This window comes from Gorilla gorilla, chromosome 12, assembly GCF_029281585.2.
Source record: "Gorilla gorilla gorilla isolate KB3781 chromosome 12, NHGRI_mGorGor1-v2.1_pri, whole genome shotgun sequence".
In the NCBI taxonomy this organism is placed as follows: domain Eukaryota; kingdom Metazoa; phylum Chordata; class Mammalia; order Primates; family Hominidae; genus Gorilla; species Gorilla gorilla.
In genome coordinates this window covers 123,716,320-123,737,538 of record NC_073236.2, presented here as the reverse complement: position 1 = coordinate 123,737,538, position 21,219 = coordinate 123,716,320, and the positions used below count along the sequence as shown (strand labels likewise).

The 21,219-nt window shown below is 47.0% G+C and overlaps 1 pseudogene; it reads left to right on the top strand.

The window, feature by feature from the left end:
- The first annotated feature begins 20,590 nt into the window (after window positions 1-20,590).
- On the top strand, window positions 20,591-20,683 carry LOC115933640 (uncharacterized; annotated as a pseudogene).
- Window positions 20,684-21,219: the final 536 nt, after the last annotated feature.

The window sequence follows — 21,219 nt, the reverse complement described above, 5'->3', positions numbered from 1 at the left end:
TTTGTTTTGGTGGAGATTGGTGGTGGTGGGAGGGGTTTGTCTCACTATCTTGTCTAAGCTGGTCTTGAACTCCTGGGCCCAAGGGATCCTCCTGCCTTGGCCTTCCAAAACGCTGGGGTTACATTTTCCTCTTTTTTTTTTTTTTTTTTGAGACAAGGTCTCGCTCTGTCACTCAGGCTGGAATGCAGTGGCATGATCAAGGCTCCCTGCAGACTTGACCTCCTGGGCTCAACTGATCCTCCCACCTCAGCCTCCCCAGTAGTTGGGACTAGAAACGGGTTTTCATCATGTTGCGCAGGCTGATCTCAAGCTCTTGGGCTCAAGCGATACGCATGCTTCCACCTCCCAAAGTACTGGGATTACAAGGTCTCCAGCTTTTAAATATTTATTTATTTATTTATTTATTTATTTATTTATTTATTTAGACAGAGTCTTGCTCTGTTGCCCAGGCTGGAGTGCAGTGGCATGATGTCAGCTCACTGCAACCTCTGCCTCCCAGGTTCAAGTGATTCTCCTGCCTCAGCCTCCCGAGTAGCTGGGATTACAAGCACATACCACCACGCCCAGCTAATTTTTGTATTTTTAGTAGAGACAGGGTTTCACCATGTTGGCCAGGCTGGTCTTGAACTGCTGACTTCAAGTGACCCACCCGTCTCAGTCCCCCAAAGTGCTGGGATTACAGGCGTGAGCCACCTCGCCCGGCCTCCTGCTTTTTTAAAGGGCTTTTTGGACTTTCAAATTGTACGTGAGGAATTGTCGGCTTGTATTTTGGAGAGCCAGGCACATTTCTTAAAATAATTTAGGAGAACCAATCAACAACCACATCCTTCTTTTTTCTAGATAGTAATCAGACAAAACTTCTTCTAGATAGCTGAATGACTTATAAGACATCCTTTTTTTGTCAGGTACTATTTGTCAGCAGTTGGACATTTTAGGTGGCCCTGTGTTTCTACCCTGCACAAAGCTCTCTGTAAGGGGTCTTTGGGGAAGACCAAGAAGCATGTGGCCTGCTCCTTGTCCTCACTCATGACCTGCTTGGTGACAGCAGATAGTGACAAGCAAGGTTGTTTTATGGCATGTGGGTGGGTAGCTGGGGCTATAAGAAAACTTCAGATGGGTGAAGGCTGATCAGGGAAGGTTCCTGGAGGAGGGCAGAGAGGCTCTCTGAGCATTCCAGGTGGGGAGAAACCCCTGGAGAAAAAGTCTGGAAGCAGGAGGACCCAGGCAGGCACCTGCAGGGAGGCTGAGGCTGTGGAGTGGAGCAGCTCCAGTGCTGCCAGCCTGGCTCAGGAGCCTGTTTGTCTGTTTTCAATGTTTATGGGATAGAACAGCTTCTTTATAGTGATCTCTTTTTAATGGAGTTATTACAGAGCAAAAGACGTGTTTACCGGAAAGTTTAATTAAAATGTACTTCCTTGGGAATTATGTCCCAGGAGCAAATGAGTTTAAGCAGGTCACTTGGCACACACCTGTCCGGAGGTGCTGATCTCATTCCGGACTCCAGGGAGAGGTGTGGGAGGGGGTCTGAGCAAGGCAGGAGAGGAAGTGAGGTGGGGGCAGGGGAGGCAGCGAAGGGCAAGTGTGTTTGCTGTTCCTGTAGGAGCTTGTCTCGGGCAGAATTTCCAGGCTGTGGGGAAGCAATTGCTCCTCCTGCCTGGGAGCCAGCCTTCTGCAAGGGGCTTGAGACACAGTAGACAGCTGCTTCTGTGATCTCCAAGTGAATTTTCCAGACAAATGATTCCTGCCTGCCTGATGATAAGTCAGGCTCTTCCACCTTGTTACCTAGGGTACCTTCCTCAGCCCTGCAGGGGCCTTTGAAATTTGAAAATTGCTACTAAAGCTGTCAAAGAGTTCGCTCTGGTGGAGGATGAGATGAGAAAGACGAGACAGCCCCAGCAAATGAATCCATCAGCAGGGCCTTGCTGGGTGTGAAGAGGTCCTTGGTCCTAACCAAGGTACGAGGAGATATAAGGCACAGCTTTTGCCCTTGATTCTCTCTCTTGTTGGAAAAGCAAGAAGGTCTAGAAACATTTATTAAGTCCCCACCATGGTCTGGCCCTCTTCAGCATGATAGTGGTCTAAACCCCAAAATAACTGCCAAACGATTGGTTTAGCATCCGTGGTGCCATTTTGGAGAATTCTGAACAAGGCACGATGTGTGCAAAGTGATGGGGTTGGCGAGTGGTGGGTCTGAGCCTGGATCTCGGGTTCTTTGATGTGAGTTTGCACCATGATCTCCCAGCAGGATTTCCAAACGGGAACTGAGGCACAGGGAACATGTTTCCTTACTTGGATGTTTTTAGGCTTCGCATACTCTGTTTTTCCTGCAGAAAGTCCTCCCCTGCCTTCTCTTTCTAAGGACTCGTGGACAAAGGCCCGCCTTTCAGAAGCATTCTGCAAAGACTTCCAGGCAGTGTAGGAGACCTGCTCACACCACATCCCAGCTGCACACACTCCTGTTCATTTTCCTTTATTTGTTGTCACTGCCACTAATCTGAGCTTTCCAAGAGCACTGCAGGCATGCTGCCCAGTGCCTGGCATAGAGAGGTGCTCAGGAACTTGCCAGTTGAGGTGGCCTTCCGGGCACTCTGTTGCTGTGGATCACTGTCTATTGGTGATCAGTGGCAGGCCTTGGACTCCAGCCTGTCTGAGGTTGTTCCCAGGTGTCAGCGTCTGCAGGATCCTGATTCTCGCACGTAGCTGCCACGGCCGGGAAGCCAGGCGTGGTCTGGCTGAAGACAGTCCGTCTGTGTTCTGAATGTCGGCATTCCTGATGACGGAGGATGCTTCAGGCTTCTCTCTCATGTTGTGGTCTGAGGGAAGGGAGAAGGGAGAGTACTCTTGGGGTCTGGGGTATGGTAGAACTCAGGCCAAGGAGAATCTCAAGCAGGGCTAGCAGGGATGGGAGCTCTTTTGTGGAGGGCTGGGACTGAAGGGAACAATGCTGGGGGCAGTTGGGCAGCAAGAGAAGCACCATCCAGATGGGGCCCAGGACAGCCACAGGGCAGGTTGGCAATTCTGACCAGGAGTGGGTAGAGTCCCAGCGCTCCACCCCCTTGTCCCAGTCAAAGTCTTCCCTGGCCTCTGAGAGCTTCCTGTCTAGTTCTCCCATACCAGCATCACGCCTGCTGCAGATGTGGTTGCCAGAGGCCTCTTCTGAAATTGCAGAACGTGCCATTCTCCTGCTGAAATCCCCTGACAGCACCATGGTCTGCGGATGTGGTGGGGTCTCAAGGTGGAATAATGACAAATCCCTCCGGGGAAGGCGCTCTTGAGTAGGCCACGTGCAGGCTGAGTCCTGAAGGTCCTCTGAGTCCTGAAGGTGGATGTTTATGTCAGCAGCAAGTGACGCACTGGGGAGGCAGAGTGGGAAGCAAGGCGCTCCCTGGCAGAAAAATGGGGCAAAAGCATAAAGCCAGCAGCCAAGCCTGGTGAAGGAGCGCCAAGAATGCGGGAGCCGAAATCCGAGGGTGGGGAGGTGGGAGGTGTGGAGAGGACTCAGGAGGCAGAGGTACCAGGAGTGGACCCCAAAGGGTCTCGTGTGATCACTGAAGTTCACGTCAGTGAGGAGCCCTGAAAGATGTTTTTTGTGTTTTGTTTTGTTTTTTCCTGTTATAATATTGCATGTAAAATACAACTGGAGGCGGGGGGAGGAAAATGAGGCTCTAGCTGTATTTGGCTTTCTAGCCCCGTTTTTTCCATTCACCATGACCTTGTGAGCATTTCACACAATCTGAAAATCCTTCATGCACATTTCTGTGACTGCGTAATTGTCTCTAAAACAGATGTGTCAAAGAGTGTTTACTGTTTTTCTAGTTTTTGATATTTAAGTTGTTTTCCCTTTTTTTTTTTTTTTTTTGAGATGGAGTCTCACTCTGTCATCCAGGCTGGAGTTCAGTGGTGTGATCTCGGCCCACTTCATCCTCTGCCTCCTGGGTTCAAGTGATTCTCCTGCCTCAGCCTCCTGAGTAGTTGGGACTATAGGTACGCCCAGCTAATTTTTGTATTAGATGGGATTTTGCCATGTTGGCTAGGCTGGTCTCAAACTCCTGACCTCAAGTGATCCGCCTGCCTCAGCCTCCCAAAGTGCTGGGGTTGCAGGAGTGAGCCACTGTGCCTAACCTGTTTTCACATTTTAGCAGTAAAAATAATGTGGTAATAAACACCCTATACATATATCTTTAATTTGCATCTCTATTTTCCTACAATGGATTTTTAGAAGGAAAATTCCTGGATAAAGAGATATGGACACTTTTAAAGGTGTTAATACGTGTTGTTGAATTGCTTCCTCAAAATGTTCCACACGTTTCATGTTCTCTACTCGGCAGGACACTATAATGCCTGTCTCATTGTATCCTCATGATCAATGAGACTGATGATTTTATGAAGAAGTAGATATTTTGAGAGGGGAAAAAAAGTATTTAGTTAAAATTAGACTTTCCTTGATTTTTGAAGGGAAAACATTTTCAGATATTTATTTACCTTATTATGTATTTCTTCTGCAAATGGTTCTCTTCCTTCGCCCAAATTTTATGGGATAATTTTTCTTATTTATTTAGAAAAAGGCATTGTATAATATGTTCAACATGATAACCCTTTATAGTTGTGGACTTTTTTTTTCAGATTCCTATTTGCTTTTTAATTTTATGGATGTTATAATGTAAATATCTAGATGGTAGCTCAATAGACCTTAACAACCTCAAGTTGGTGGAGCCAAGGATGTAGGGAGGGAAAAGGAAGCCCAAGATGACTTGTAGGTTTCTGTGTTGGACACTGGGGAGATGGTGGGAGCCTCAGATGATTCAGGAGGCTCAGAAGGAAGGCATGCTGTACTGCATTGAACATGCCTGCAAAAAACCCCAGCTGAGATGTTTGAGAAAGAGTTAGGGATAACATCTGAACCTCAGTCATTATATGCAGCCAAGAGTGTTTACTGAAAGAATGAATGGATATTTTGATTTAAATCTCACCAAAGGCCAATGCAGTGGCTTGTGCCCATAATCCCGGCACTTTGGGAGGCTGAGGCGGGAGGATTGCTTGAGCCCAGGAGTTCGAGACCAGCCTGGGCAACATGGGGACACCATGTCTCTATAAAAAATAAAGTTAAAAATTAGTGCTGGGAGCAGTGGCTCACGCCTGTAGTCCCAGCACTTTGGGAGGCTGAGGTGGGCAGATCCCCTGAAGTCAGGAGTTCAAGACCAGCCTGGCCAATGTAGTGAAACCCTGTCTCTACTAAAAATATAAAAATTAGCTGGGTGTGGTGGTGGGCACCTATAATCCCAGCTACTTGGGAGGCTGAGGCAGGAGAATCGCTTGAACCCGGGAGGTGGAGGTTGCAGTGAGCCGAAATCGCGCTATTGTACTCCTGGGCAACAGGAGCAAAATTCTGTCTAAAAAAAAAAAAAATTAGCTGGGAGTGGTGGTGCATGCCTGTAGTCCCAGCTACTGGGGAGGCTGAGGTGGGAGGATCACCTGAACCCAGGAGTTTGAGGCTGCAGTGAATCATGATCCTGCCACTGCACTGTAGCTTGGGTGGTGACAGAATGAGACCTTGTCCCAAAATAAATAAATAAATAAATAAGTAAATAAATAAATAAATAAACCTTGATGGAGAGTCCTGGGAGGAGACATAAGCTGTGAGTTTGTGTCAGAATCAGAACTAGAGCCCAAGTCTCCCTACTCCTGTTTCCATGCTTGTTCCTTAGAATCAGATGCAGTGTGGAAGGAGAAGAATCAAGCCAGTGAGATAACTTATTTTTTCAACTTCACTCTCCTTTTCTTTTTTTTTTTTTTAAATAAAAATCTGATCTCCATACTCTTCTCCAACCTGTAATTGGCTTCTTCTTCCCCATAGGGAGATGGGCCATGTTTTGGATACCTCAAGCCAGATTAACTGGAGACGGGCAGAGGAATGTATTAAATGTTTATCATAACACATCTGCTCTCCATCTGCATTCAGTAATTTAGTCTTTTCTACAACAAGTGGTGTTAATATGGCATAATTGACTTTTCCATTACACTAGATTAATTAATAGGAATCAATACGTTAGAAACATTAACAAGGTACAGCACATTTAAAACCTTCAACAATTAGTACTCATTCCCTTGCATTTCTATCACTAAGGGGGAAAGGCCACCACCAGCAGCACCACCAATAACAACAACATGCCTGAAAACTCTGTTTTTCATGAAGCAAGGTCAGAGCGTTTTGGTTTGTTTTTTGCTTCTGCTTTGTAACCTGGCAAAATCAGATAAAACCATATAGTATTTTATTTTATAGCATGCCTATAATTTGGTGTCACTGGCATGAAAATGCTCCTCCACTGGAAAATTCCTAAAATAAGGGTCTTTTCCTTGGGGCTGGATCACTTTGAAAGGTATTTGTCATGGAGGATCTACAGGACGGTGTAGGGGGGACAAGAATGTGTCCCCGCAGGTTGCCAGACTCTTTGTCAATCTGCTGCCCTGCCGCCTTCCATTGTGGCCTCCCATTGCGCTGGGGAACAGGGAAGGAACTTTCCCTTGCAGATCAGCTGCCCTTACGGAGCATCCGGTCAAGAGATGCCTCTCTCTGCATCCTGCTCCATCTGCAGAATGGTTGCAGCCAGGCACAGGTCTCCATGAGGAGGGGATCAGAACCTGGCATAGCTGCCTGCTCATCATAGTCTGAAAAAAATCCACAATTGAGTCTCAGCCACGCTCCCTCATCACTCCTGTTGAACATCATGGCAGTGATGGAGGGGGTGAAACTGAGTCCCAGAGAGGAAAGAGACCAGTGTGAGATCTCCTGACAATTAGAGACAGATCCTTGGGGAGAACCCAGATCTCCTTCGGCTCAAAAACTATCGCTTGAAAATAAATGTTGAGAGGGTCCACTCACAGCGATCTCCATGTAATACTAATTTTTGGTTCAAGGATCACTTCCAGAAAGCACGGTGTGATCCCGGCCTTACAAATAGTATTACTAAAAATGTCTTGTGGGGTGCAATGTGTATGATTGAATTTCCAATGTGTTTATTTTGCTCTGTTTGATTTTTCTTAGTTATTTCAAACTGGGAAATTACAGTTCAGGACTCAAAGGCACAAAGTGGTGAAGAAGGAAGGGTCTGAAGGAATATCCCTGTGCCCGTGGCCCATGTATCTGGGCCTAGGCAGGCTGGGCTGGGGCTGTGGGATGAGGCCTGGCCAGCTGGCTGCTTTGGGGACCGCCAGCCCCTCTCGGGCCTCCTCAGCGTTGCCTGGAGACCGTGCAACAATGCTTCCCGAGCAGCCCAGCGATGATCTTTTCTGAAGTGGCAGCCCCTTCAATTATTTTATTTCCATTATATTATGTTAATTAAATCAGCAAAAAGAACAGAGCACATGCATGTCCAAAGTGGAGTGGCTGTGAAGGGTTAATCGAAATGGCCCTGGCTGCTGCTGGGTGAGCGGGAGCCGCCAGCCAAGGACAGACCATATTCCATCGGGCCCAGCCAGGGCGAACATCAGGAAGCATGGTGGGCCTCGCCTGGGCCTGCATGTTGGTCTCTGTTTCCACAGTGCTCCTGAACCACTGGCTGCCTCTGGTGGGTGCAGATGCAGCTGGAGCACCTGGCTGGGGGCTGTAGGGAAGGGACCCTGTGACCCTATGAAAGACAGCTTAGCACCGCAGCCAGACTCTGTAGAAGCACATCCGCCAACGTGACGTGCCACAGTTGACTGCCAGGAACGAAAGATGTTGTGGATAAATCATCTGAATGATCTCAGGCAATGCTTTTTTAAAACACCAGGGTGCTTTGCTGTAAAATCTTATACTGACTTCCCCAAATAAAAACCAAATAAGAACAGGGCTGCTTCCATAGGAGACAAAAATGGGGTAGCGGCAACATCTCTCGTGCTCCACCTTTGATGAGGAGCACAGCTTGAAAAGTAATGCTTTAGCTTGAGCCCAGGAGTTCAAGACCAGTCTGGGCAACATAGTGAGACCCCCACCTCTACAAAAAAAAAAATTAGCCGGGCATGGCGGCACTCACCTGTAGTCCCAGCTACTCGGGAGGCTGAGGTGGGAGGATTGCTTGAGCCCAGGAGGTAGAGGCTGTAGTGAGCCATGATCATGCCACTGCATTCCAGCCTGGGCCACTGAGTGAGACCCTGTCTCAAAACAAACAAACAAACAAACAAACAAACAAACAAACACAAAAACTAGTTCTTTAGAGCACCCTTAGGTGTAGCAAAACCAGGGGTTTTATCTGGGCTGCTGGTTTTGGGCTTCTGACAGCATAGCTCTCCTATTCTAATGTTCCAACACCTGCAAACATGGGCTTTAGGACTGGGGATTTCTGTGGTTGAAAACAAAAGTTGCCCTCCTGCCTCAATTTACTTGCCTGTATAATGAACATAAAACAATATGTGACTTCCTGGGCTCATAAACTTTAAGAAGTGATGCATAAAGGCTGCTTCCCTGTCTGTCACAAACTCTTTGGGGAAGGTGATCAGCCTACTTCTTGAGGGTGTCTTTGTGTTTTTGTAAACACAGTGATCAGAATATCATCCTTCCACCTCTTCTCTTACAGATGGGCAGTGAGGTTGCTGTTTGAGGCTATTACTTCACTCTTGGGCTTCTACCGAGACCTGTCTAGGAGCCCGAGGATCTGCACCATCTGATTCTGGTCTTGTCTCTAACTTACTGTGAGACCCTCCGGTCTCTGGCCTGTGATTTCTTCCTCACTCAGTGAAGGAGTTACTGTCAATGATCTCCTAGGTTCCTCCGCAGCTGTGGCATCCTCTCATTTGAATACCATCAATAAAAATAGCAATGCAATGCCTTATGTTTAAAAGGCAACCGAGCAATTACTCTAAAGTTTATTTCCTGCTCACTCCAATGTTGCAAATCTCCTCAGTTTTAAAATTAAGTTGTAAATGAGATTTGAGTTCCACATCACTTGCTTTGTTCTCTCTCCAAGAGAAAGAGTTGAATCACCAGTTCAAAGCAAACTTACACATAACTGAAATTCAAAGGCGGTTGGAGGGATTTTCTTTCTCCTAATCTTGGTTACTGGGTTCGCCATGTGATTAACCTTCCACAGCCACCACTGTGAAGAAGTGAGTCCCTGATCCAACACTGGCAGTCACCGCCCCAGGGTTTAAAGGACAAAGTCCAGCATCAGCTCCATCACCTTCAATATCCTAGAAATAATAGAAAATAGTTTAAAAAGTGCTCACTGTGGGCCAAGAATTTTACATATATGACATTTTTAAAGACTTCTCTGGACTATTCTTTGAGGTAGATATTTTTACACCCACTTTACTGATCATGAAACTGAGGCACAGATAGTTTAAGTAACTTGCTCAAGATCTTACAATTTCACCAGATCTTGTAAATCTGGTGGGTGATGGACCAGGGGTCCAGCCCAAGCTGTCTGCTTCCTCAGTGCTTTGCTCTTGATCCCTGAACTTGACTCACATATAACCCCTGTGGAAAAGAAAGGGCTGAGAGATCTTCTGGTCGTACTTCCCTTGTGATGCTCGAATCTCCTGCAAGGCCTCCTGCATGGACATACTCCCAGAGATGAGGAATCCCTTCCTTTGAAGACAATCAGTCATTCATTCAGTTGACAAACAGGCACAGGCCCCATGTGAGGTCCAGACCCTGTGCTCAGTACTGGGCCATAAGGATGAATGCATCACAGTTCCTCCTGCTGGGGACCTGTGGCCTTGAACAGCTCTGTCTGCCAGAAAACTCGGCCTTTACTGAACTGGAAAAGATGTCCCTGTAACTAAAGGGTCTGTGTGATTACTGCTTAAACCAGGACACTGCTGAGAGTGAACGGGGACTCACAATAATTATGTTTCAGGGACAGGCAGAAACGGGGCCTGTACCCTGCAAACAGGGACACAAGGAAGCAACCTACACACCACATCCTGAGTGCTTGTCTGGCTTTGGGTCCACACATCAGCCCTTCTGACATCTGAAGACCATTGTCTTGCTGGCTCAGAGCCCTCCTCTTCTCCAGCCCTCTCCCAGTTCCTTAAATGATTCTTCATTTTCTTAGTTTGGATCCCTGCCCCCAACATTCTCTCTCTCCTTGGGATCATGTATGAAATTCTCTGTGTGGCTTCCTGGTCCTTCCCGGATCTGGCCTGATTCAGTTGGGAGAGAAGGAATCTTCCCCTTCTCGGGGAAAGAAGAGGGCTGACATTGTGACAGTCTGGGATTCTGACAGAATGTGGAGGGTGGAGGTGAGAACAATGTCACAGTGCTCTGTGTTTAGCAGCGGGGCAGTGCTCAGAAATTCAAGATGAAGTGATTTGGGAGAGAGGTCAGAGAAATATGTTTCACTAGTATTTCTCAGGCTTTGAAAACTTTGGAAAAAAGCATTCATTTTTAGGTGAGATTTTTCCTTTAACGCATCAGCCTTGAGACCATAAATCTTTATTTATTCACAACAAACATTGATTGACTAGCAGTTAGTTGCAGGCTACACAGATAATATAGTCTCTGCTCTCAAAGAACTCAGCATTTAGGTGGTGACAGGATGGTGAACAGAGTGGATGAGTGCTCTGATAACAGGTGCCACGAGAGAGGGAGCATCTACTTATCTCTTCAGGGGGTGTCAGGCTTCACAGAGTAGATATTTGCTGAACTGTTTCTCAGAGGATGAGCAGAAATTTTCCTGGCAGGGAAGGGGCATGAGAACACCCCAGGCAGAAGGAGCAGCATGTACAGGAGACAAGGGACACGTGTGTTCAGGTGGCTCCTGGTGACTGGTGGCGGGTGGAAGTTACAGGAGATGCAGGATGGAGAGGCGGGACTTAGATGCCACTCAAAGCACTTGGCTCTGTACTGGGAGAGACCTGGACCTTCATGAACCACTTTGCAACACAGAACATTGGTGGGTGGATTCTGATGTCCATGCAATTAATTCAAGTGAGCTCCAGCATGAAGCACCCAGGAGAAAATGCTTTTAATTGAGAGACATGTTTTTCAAATGTTGCTCAGCTGCCAGCTCCTGTGTGCTCTGGCAGGAATGGCAAGTGATACTTAGCTTTCTTCAAGCTCCATTAATCTGCCCATTTCTTTTGCTTCAAATCCCACTTCAAACACACAGCGGCTCCTCACACTCATAATGAAATAAATGATTTATAATCCTGTTGGGAGCCAGCAAGCCTCCTGTCTGATGGTTCAGGTGGTTAGGGCAGGCTGGGTTGATCCAGGTGACCTTTCAGAGTGCATCAGAGGACAGACAGTGGCTCTTCTCACCTTCCCAAACACACTCTTACACAGGCATGCACACACATGCACACATACCTACATACTTGGCTGCATGGACCTTGCCCTGTCTTTACTCCTTTCTCGTGACCATGTGGGTTCCCCTGGGAAAGCCCAGTGACTTGGTCAAAGGACAGTGTTCAAGTGGCTTCTGTGGAGTAAGCCACTGAGTGCTGAGTGCCACTTTATATGCCCAGTACCTAAGTTCATAATATTATGTGACATAAAAAGATGCCAGGCTGGGGGTGGTGGCTCACGCCTGTAATCCCAGCAATTTGGGAGGCCAAGGAGGGCGGATCATGAGGTCAGGAGTTCGAGACCAGTCTGGCCAATGTAGTGAAACCCCATCTCTACTAAAAACACAAAAAATTAGCTGGGTGTGGTGGTGGACACCTATAATCCCAGCTACCAGCTACTTGGGAGGCTGAGGCAGGAGAATCTCGTGAACCTGGGAGGTGGAGGTTGCAGTGAGCCGAGATCGTGCCATTGCACTCCAGCCCGGGCAACAGTGAGAGACTCTGTCTCAAAAAAAACAAAAACAAAACAAAAAAAACCAGGTGTCTTCTCCCTTTTCAGTGAGGGGAAAACCTGAGCTACAGAAAGGTTAAGTGACAGGCACCAGTTTGCATTAAACTAGTAGTTGGTAGAGTGAGGATGTGAACCTCTGACAGTTCCAATGCCAGTTCAAGGACCTGGCCTCTTTCACTCTACCCCAGGTTCTATCAGGCAGGCACCACTGGCTCACCTCCTGTTGTCCAGAGCTGAGATTGGGATGAAGCATCTGAATCTATGCCATTGCCTATAGAAAAGGTTTGGAAGTTGGGATCAGAGGTAGAGTTCATTGATTCACTTGTTCACCAGCTTCTTCTGAGTGCCTGCTGGAGACAGGTCAGAAAAATGTGTTTCACTGGCATTTCTCAGGCTTGGAAAGCTTTGGAAAAACATATTTGATTTTAGGTGAGATTTTTCTTTTAACCTTGGATGACTTTGCATCCTGGGCTGGGGATGAGGACAGAAATAATGCAGCTCCCACTCTCAGCACGTTAGTCTCCAGAAAGAGAAGTGCGGGATCTACCTGCAGGCTACAGTGTGCTCAAGGGGAACCTGAAGCAAGGGAGAGGGGCTCTGAGACCTGAGGAAGTCAGGCCCTGGGTCTGAAGGACTCCCCAGAGTAATGACTTTGCAGCAGAGTCCTGATGGCTGGAGTTCCCCAGCTAAGCAAGGCCGGGAAGGGTGTTCCAGGCAGAGGGAACAGCGGTGTGAGGGCAGAGTGCTCAGAAGGAACGAGAAAGCTGGGGAGGGTGGCCAGATAGTTTATTTGTTCAAATTGGAGTTTTTTTCTACCAAATTTTTAGATTGACAAATGTTATACCACATAGGAGTTGAAAAAATAGTACCATGAGTACTTGTATGCTTTTTTGTTTTTTTTAGACAGTCTCGCTCTGTCTCTCAGGCTGGAGTGCAGTGGTGTGATCTCTGCTCACTGCAACCTCCGCCTCCCAGGTTCAAGCAATTCTCCTGCCTTAGCCTCCCAAGTAGCTGGGACTACAGGCGCATGCCACCACACCTGGCTGATTTTTGTATTTTTAGTAAAGACAGGGTTTCACTATGTTGGCCAGGCTGGTCTTGAACTCCTGACCTCAGGTGATTTGCCCGCCTTGGCCTCCCAAAATGCTGGGATTACAGGTGTGAGCCACTGCACCTGGCCACTTGTATACTCTTTATCTAGATCCAGCAATTGTTAACATCTTCCTGTATTTGTTTTACTTTTCCTCTATATGCGTTGTGTGTGTGTGTATGTGTCGGCGGGGGGTGCTTTCTGTATGTATACATTTTTTTCTGAACTATTTGAAGGTAGGTTGCAGGCTTGACACTTTACCCCTAAAATGTATCATTTATCTGTAAAATGACAATAGCTTTATTTCAGTGTCATAAAAATAAGAAAGAGGATACAGTATGTACAAAAAGTCTGACATGATGCCTTGAATATAGCAGCCACGCAATCAAAGTTAACACTGAGCATCTAGCGAGGGCTAGCTATGGACCGGCACTTCCCGCAGAAAATCTCGTAACCACTTGCTGGGGAGGTATTGCCACTCCCATTTCCCAGGAGGAGAGAACTGAGGCTCAGGGCGGAGGATGACTTGCCCATGGTCTCACAGCTATTAAGTAATGAAGCTACAGTTCCAGCCCAAGTTTGTTTTACTCCATAGCCTGTGTTCATTCTTTTTTCTTTCTTTCTTTCTTTTTGTTTTTGAGTTGGAGTTTTGCTCTGTCACCCAGGCTGGAGTGCAGTGGCGTGATCTCTGCTCACTGCAACCTCTGCCTCCTGGGTTCAAGTGATTCTCCTGCCTCAGCCTCCCAAGTAGTTGGGAATACAGACACCTACCACCACGCCTGGCTAATTTTTGTATTTTTAGTAGAGACAGCGTTTCACTATGTTGGCCAGGCTGGTCTTGAACTCCTCGAACTCCTGACCTCAGTGATCCACCCTCCTTTGCTTCCCAAAATGCTGGGATTACAGACATGAGCCACCACGCCTGGCCCATTCTTTTTTTTTTTTTCTTTTTGAGACGGGGTTTCACTCTGTCACCCAGGCTGGAGGGCAGTGGCGTGATCTCTGCATACTGCAACCTCCGCCTCCCAGGTTCAAGCCATTCTCCCACCTCCATCTCCCAAGTAGCTGGGACTACAGGTGCATGACACCACGCCTGGCTAATTTTTGTATTCTTTTGTAGAGGCGGGGTTTCACCATATTGGCTAGGCTGGTCTTGAACTCCTGACCTCAAGAGATCCACTTGCCTCGGCCTCCCGAAGTGCTGGGATTACAGGCATGAGCCACCATGCCTGGCAAAAGCCTGTGTTCATTCTACTACCTCTGGGTAGATATGAATTCTCTCACCTTGAGCTTGGGATTCAGTTTCTATGCAGGGGGAAATGGACCCAAATCCACTTTGGCTTGACTCAAGGTTTCTTCCTCAATCTTATATTGATTATTACACTGTAGCTAGAGAGACTTATTATACATGGAACAGAAAAATGAAGAACAATTTGCTTTAGAAATTCCTCTAAAATCCTTTATATGTCAATGAAAACTGCTCTTAAACACATATCACATTCTTATGAAAATATTTGAGCAGTCAGGAAGATAGTGCAAAAGGATACTGTACTGAGAATTAGGGCATCAGCTCTAATTGGCTGTTTCAACTTGAACTATTCCTTTCCCTCTCTCAGCCTCAATTTCCTATTCTGTAGAATGGGGATGAAAAATCCTAACTTGTCTACCTGCAGAGTATTGAAGGAATTAAAAGAGGTGATGAAGGCAAAAGCAATTAATAAACTCTACAATGCAGCACATAAGGGAGGGATTGTTGATAGACCTCCTGGATTGCGAAGGGAAGCAGAGAACCTCCCTCTAGCAGGTATGTGGCTGCAATCTCAATCTGGAAAAATGTTATCAACTTTTGAGATGTTTCCTTATTTCCTTCAGGGAAGTGGGGGGAAAATAATTTTTGGCTTAGACCTTAGACAGTACTTAGTGATCGTGACCTCCTAAATGTGCCTCCTTGAGTGTAAGCATCCCCAACTCATAAGCTCCAATGGGGCAGACACTTTGCCTTGTTTACTGCTGCAGCCCTAGCATCTAAAACAATGTTAAGCCTGTAGTATATGCTCAATAAATATTTATGGAATAGGCCACTCACGGTGGCTCACGCCTGTAATCCCATAACTTTGGGAGGCTGAGGCAGGTGGATCACCTGAGGTCAGGAGTTTGAGATCAGCCTGACCAATATGGTGAAACCCCATCTCTACTAAAAATACAAAAATTAGCCTGCCGTGGTGGCGGGTGCCTGTAATCCCAGCTACTTGGGAGGCTGACACAGAAGAATCACTTGAACCCAGGAGGTGGAGATTGCAGTGAGCTGAGATTGTGCCACTGCATTCCAGCCTGGGCAACAAGAACGAAACTCCATCTCAAAAAAAAAAAATTGTGGAATAAATTGATCAAATGATTAGCCATAACTCACACTGAGAGACACATGAGAGAGGGCAGGGAGACTTTTCATATCTGTATCCACAGTGCTGAGCATCACATGACACAAAGCCTTGGAATGATTGGAGGATTTGCTTAGTCATTATTATATCCCAACCTTGACGTGAACCTAAAGGTTCAAACTATGATTACATTTCATTTTAGTACCAGTGGTATTTTCTTTAAGCAATGCAAATTAAAGCTGTATCAGTCAGCTTTTGTTAGACTATCGTTAGTAACAAATACCATCAAAATGTCAGCGGACTATAAAAAAAATATATGCAGGGTGCAGGGGCTCATGCCTGAAATCTCAGAGCTTTGAGAGGCTGAGGAGGGAGATCTCTTGAAGCCAGGAGTTCAAGACCAGCCTAGGGAACATAAGGAGACCCCTGCCTCTACAAACAATAAGAGAAAACACTAGCTGGGCATGATGCTACATGCCTGTAGTCCCAGCTATTCTTTGGGAGGTTAAGGCAAGAGGATCACTTAAGCCCAGGAGTTTGAGGTTGCAGTGAGCTCTGATCTTGCCACTGCAATCTAGCCTGGGTAACAGTGTGAGACCCTGTCTGTAAAATAAATAAATAAATACAAAATGAAAACAAATTTTTTATTATTTTTTTTTAGGTCATCAAGTCAGCTGAGGCTCTGATCCAGTACTTTCTCATTCTGAGGCTGAAAGTATAGCCCCTGATCTTGATTTTGTGGCAGAGGGGAAAACAAAGAAATGGCCAAACCAGGCAGTGAATCTCGCAACCTCTGTTAGATGTGATAACATCACTTCTGCTCATGTTCCACTGGCAAAGCAGGTCATGTGACCAAGCCTGATGCGGGTGTGAGTGGGGTGGATATTACTCACGAAGGCGCTCTGCAAGGCATGTGGTAGGGGGTGGGGCTGCTCAGTTCTCCTGTAGGCAGGGAGCGCGCAATCAACCACCCTGGCCTTCAAAACACTTTGACTTCTTTGAAGGCCAAAGTTTTGGCCTCTCATGAGATCCCAGAATCCCAGAATGTCTGGCTAGAAGAGGCTTTGAGATGAAGCCACCATGATTACAAATCAGGAAGCTGAAATACAGGGAATAGAAAGGACCTCATCGTGGATTTTACGGATGCTATTGGAACACTGAAAATGTTCCCCCAATTTTATGACGTTGACATAAGAACTACAGGCTGGCCATGGGAATGGGGGCCTGGAATCCCAGCTACTCTGGAGGCTGAGGTGAAAGAATCACTTGAGCCCAGGAATTAGAGGCTTCAGGGAGCCATGATTACGCCACTGCACTCCAGTCTGAGTGACAGAGCAAGATCCCAACTCTAAAAAAAAATAAACCAACTACCAAAGACAACGTTGCTTTAAAAGTTGTACAGAACAGAGAATGAAAGTGCCCTCTTCACTGGACTTACCTGCATCTCCCACTGCCTAGCACAACTTTTGGCCCCGAGGGTACAAATAATGGACAGCATATGGCTGCTTTCCTCATGGAGCCCATATAGAGTCCAGGGGACAAGAGATGAAACCTACAATGACAGCATAACACGATACGCTCAGGAAGTATGGAGGCACAGAATGGGGTGGCCCCAACCAAGATTCAGGATGAGAAAAGGCTTTCTGAAGAAGAGACTGTTGGAGAAACAGCCAAGGCTGAGATGTGCAAAGAAAGTATGGTGCATCTGGGAATAGTGAGCAGTTGAAGGGCCTTAGGCATTGTGCAAAGAGTCTGGAAGGGCAGTCACTGAAGGGTCAGGTGTTTCTTTCAGAAGCATTGACCTGGCATCCTTCTGGAGAGGATGTGTTGGGGGGTGTGTGTTGGGGGGTGCCAGAGACTGCCCTGGGCCCCAGTTGGAGTTCTCCTGTGGGATCCTAACAGTAATGACATCTTACGTCTGTGCCTCCTCCCACTCGCCCATGTACACACAGGCGGGCATCTGATGGGATCCCCATAACACCTTGTGTGCAAGAACTGTGGTCCGTGTTTTGCAGATGAGGGAACTGAGACTTGAAGAAATGAAGGAACATGCACAAGAGAACACACGGGAAGTAAGGAACCACATTGACATGCTCTCTGCAGGCCTGCTTGACTGCATAGCCCCTCTTCTTCCCAGCCTGCCCTCTGCCCTTCCCCTGGTAGGTGGTGGAGACTGCCAGTTACACCCAGGGCTGATTGTCCTTAATTCATAAACGGTCCCTCCCACCCAGCCTTCTGATCTGCCATTTGTAGGATTTTGTTACACTAGAAAATACCTTGGCACACAGGAAATGCTCAAAAAGTATTTATGGAGTGAAGGAAGGATGGAATCTGAGCTGCACAGATTACTGTGCATTGGGTCCCTTCTGTCATTCCAGGGTATGGATTTAGCAAGGGGGCTGGTCAGAGTGAGGCCTTGATTTTAAAGGGTGCAGTTGTACTTTGTTTATTTTATTTTATTATTTTTTTTGAGATGGAGTCTCGCTCTGTCGCCTAGGCTGGAGTACAGTGGTGCGATCTTCGCTCACTGCAACCTCCGCCTCCTGGGTTCAAACGATTCTCCTGCCTCAGCCTCCCAAATAACTGGGACTACAGGTGTGTGCCACCATGCCAGGCTAATTTTTTGTATTTTTAGTAGAAATGGGGTTTCACCGTGTTAGCCAGGATGGTCTTGATCTCTTGACCTCATGACCTGCCCGCCTCAGCTTCCCAAAGTGCTGGGATTACAGGTGTGAGCCACTGCACCCAGCCTTTGTTTATTTTTTAATTAAACTTTTCAATGTTGAGATAATTGTTGATTCACACCATGGGTTCAAATCCCCATTCCACGGCCTGCGTGCTGGGGAGATCTTGGGTGTGTTGCTTAAATTGTGTGGCTTAAATTCTGTTCTCTCATCTGGGGAAACAGGGATCTGAATGGTGTCTACAGCATCAGGCTATCCCCAGCAGAGTCCTTGTCACCTATGGGCTGCCCCAGGAATACCCTAATAAACATGGTTATCAGCCTTGTGCCTTTCAACTCCATCGCCTCTGATGCAGAGGCCCTGCCGGGAAACAGCACAGTGCAGAGGTCATGGAGCTTGGATCTGAACAATCTGAGTAGGAAGTGGATTCTGCCCTGTATTCGCTGGGCGACCTTGGTCTTTCTGAACTTCCATCAAACAGTGTAACAGAGCCTTCCCTGAGGGTTGCTGTGAGAATGAAGAGTGGATGTATGTTATGTACCTTCTGAGTTGTAGGAGTGGCACAAATGAGCGATGCCCGTTCACCTCTATCCTCTTTCTGGAGCTGGCTTTCCCACTACTCCTTTCTCCTCATAGCCCTTCCGGTGCCCAGCCACCCTTCTCTGTTCCTCGCTGGTTAATCCATAAGGTGGTAATGACTGACAATGGCTTTTGCCTTTTAATAAGGGGCTTCATGCCTTACTCCAAAAAGAGGGCCAAATTATCATTTTTGGCACCTGAGTCACTAAGGGAGAGGTTTGTTTGTGCGTGTGGGAGGGCAGGAACCCGGGACACCTCACTGTGTGGTTGCATCAGCTACCCCACCCATGCCAGGGCCTCCACTGGTTCACATTACACATTTTTTTTTGCCAGTGAGAAACCAAGGCTCGGGTTACCCCTTCCCATGCTGCCAGGGCCCCTTGTTCAGTGCATAACCTGCTCAGCTGTCCAAGGCCAACCTGCAGCTGTGTCCAGGCCGCATCTGGCTCTGGGGTCCCCGTTATCTCCCTGTCGCCCCCACCACTTCCCCACTCATGAGCAGTAGACTCCTGAGGCCCTGCAGACTGGCCACGGCTGCTACTGGAACGGCTGCTTCTTTCCGGGCCCAGCCAGTCACCCTACTGGAGATGAGTGGCCTCCAAGCCCCATAAAACTTGCTGCTGATCTCTTGGTTCCAGTGACTTTCCTCCTGTAGCCTCAGGACTTTCTGGAGCTCATTTGTCTAAAGAAAGAAGGGCAGGCTTTGTCCCTCCTGGGCTTATTCTCACCAAGTACTCAGCCCACCTTTCCAGCAGCTGCCATCAAGGCTGTGGTGTGAACAGGCCTCCTCTTTCCCCCTCCCTCGTAGGGAGGGCTGGGAGCAGCTCACCCACACAGGGATGGTGGCAGAGTCTCAGCCAGCCTTTGAGTGACACTGGGCACTTGTTGAGGGCCTCCCCATTCTGTCTGCCTGTCTCATATGGCTGTAAGAGGGAGTCAGGGAATTTGCTAGGTAGTGAATGCTTTATCATTTCTAAAGTCCAGTGTAATAGTCAATACTAAGAATTGCCTCAAAATCCAGACTCTTAGGCATTTCTCCTTTAGAAGAGCTACTGAAATAACAGCCCCAATTATTAATAATATTTCTAATTATGAATTATTAACGATGGATGTGATTGCCAGCATTTGTTTTCCAGAAGGCCGGAATGAGCTTGCTGTCAGAAGAGACTGCAACACTTGACTTTAAATTCTTAAGAACTGAAGATTGTGTCTCCTTGGACATATGTAGTCTTGTGTGGCCCCAGTGTTGGTCTCACAGGCCTCAGAGGACTCCCTCTCACCTTCTGGCTAAAACCTTCACTTAGGATTGATATCTATTCTCAAGAAAAAAAACAGACCCATTTTTCCATCAAGAATAATGATTTTGTAGGGCAGTTTCCTTTTGCAAACAGTATTATGAACCATGTTTTCCAGTAATGACTATCTTTCTCTTGAAGGCACTGAAGGAGGAATCAGTCAAGCACACGTTTACCATCGCCCGCTGGCCTGGCCTCTCTCGGAGACCTGAATTAGATTTGAGTGATGTTTGTTGTGTGCCAGGCCTCTGCTAGGCTCCGTGGAAGATATGGAAATAGATCATGACAGTTCTTGCCTTTGGGGAGTTCGCTGTCTAGTAAGGGACACAGAATGTATCCGGAAATGGTTATAACAGAATTAAAAAGCACTTTGGGAGCAGGGGCTGGGGTAATGGGGGAGGCATGGATGGTTGATTATTTTTAATTAGAAGGTTTGGAAGATTCTTCCTGGGAGAAGAAGCACTGGAGATGGGCCTTGGAGAATGTGAGGATTTTAGGAATTGGACAGGGTGAAGTGAGTATGAAGGAAATTTCAAGAAAAGGAAGGTACTAGCAAGATGTAGACTGGGCAAGGCCAAGGCATATTTGGTGAACGGTAGGCCTTCAGGGATGGCTGGTGGGTCGGGCCTTTGGGAGGCTATGGGGTCAGGCGGCATGAAATGAAACACGTACTGTGTCCAGGCTAGGAGGGTCTTGTGGGTGTGGAATCAATCCACCCACTCACACCTTCCTCGTGTTCCAGGTGCTGTTCCATGCACTGAGGATTCCAAAGAGAAATAATCCACAACCAGACTTACAGATAGGTTCGAGAAATAAATCCTCTTTTGCAACCCAGAGCACATTGTTCAGTATGAGTTTCGATACATATAAGAATAAATATTATGATACCAAAAAAATTAAAATAAAATAAAGAAAGAAATAATTCACAGCCAGGCATGGTGGTTCATGCCTGTAATCCCAGCACTTTGGGAAGCCGAGGCGGGTGGATCACTTGAGGTCAGGAATTCAAGACCAGCCTGGCCAACAGGGTGAAATCTCATCTCTACCAAAAGTACAAAAATTAGCCAGGCGTGGTGGCACACACCTGTAATCCCAGCTACTTGGGAGGCTGAGTCAGAAGAATTGCTTGAACCTGGGAGGCAGAGGTTGCAGTGAGCCGAGATTGCACCACTGAACACCAGCCTAGGTGACAGAGCCAGACTCCATCTCAAAAAAAAAAAAAAAAAAAATCACAATCCTGTCCTCAAAGAGCCTACAGTTTATTGTGGCACATAAAACACTAAAGAATTGTAAGGATGTGACAGGATCTATCCTATCTATGATGGACATAAGGTCAGAGGAGGTCGTAAGATATAAGGTCAACTACTCTGACCTGGGAAAGAGAGTTGGGGGAAGCTGTACAGAAAAAAAGGCCACA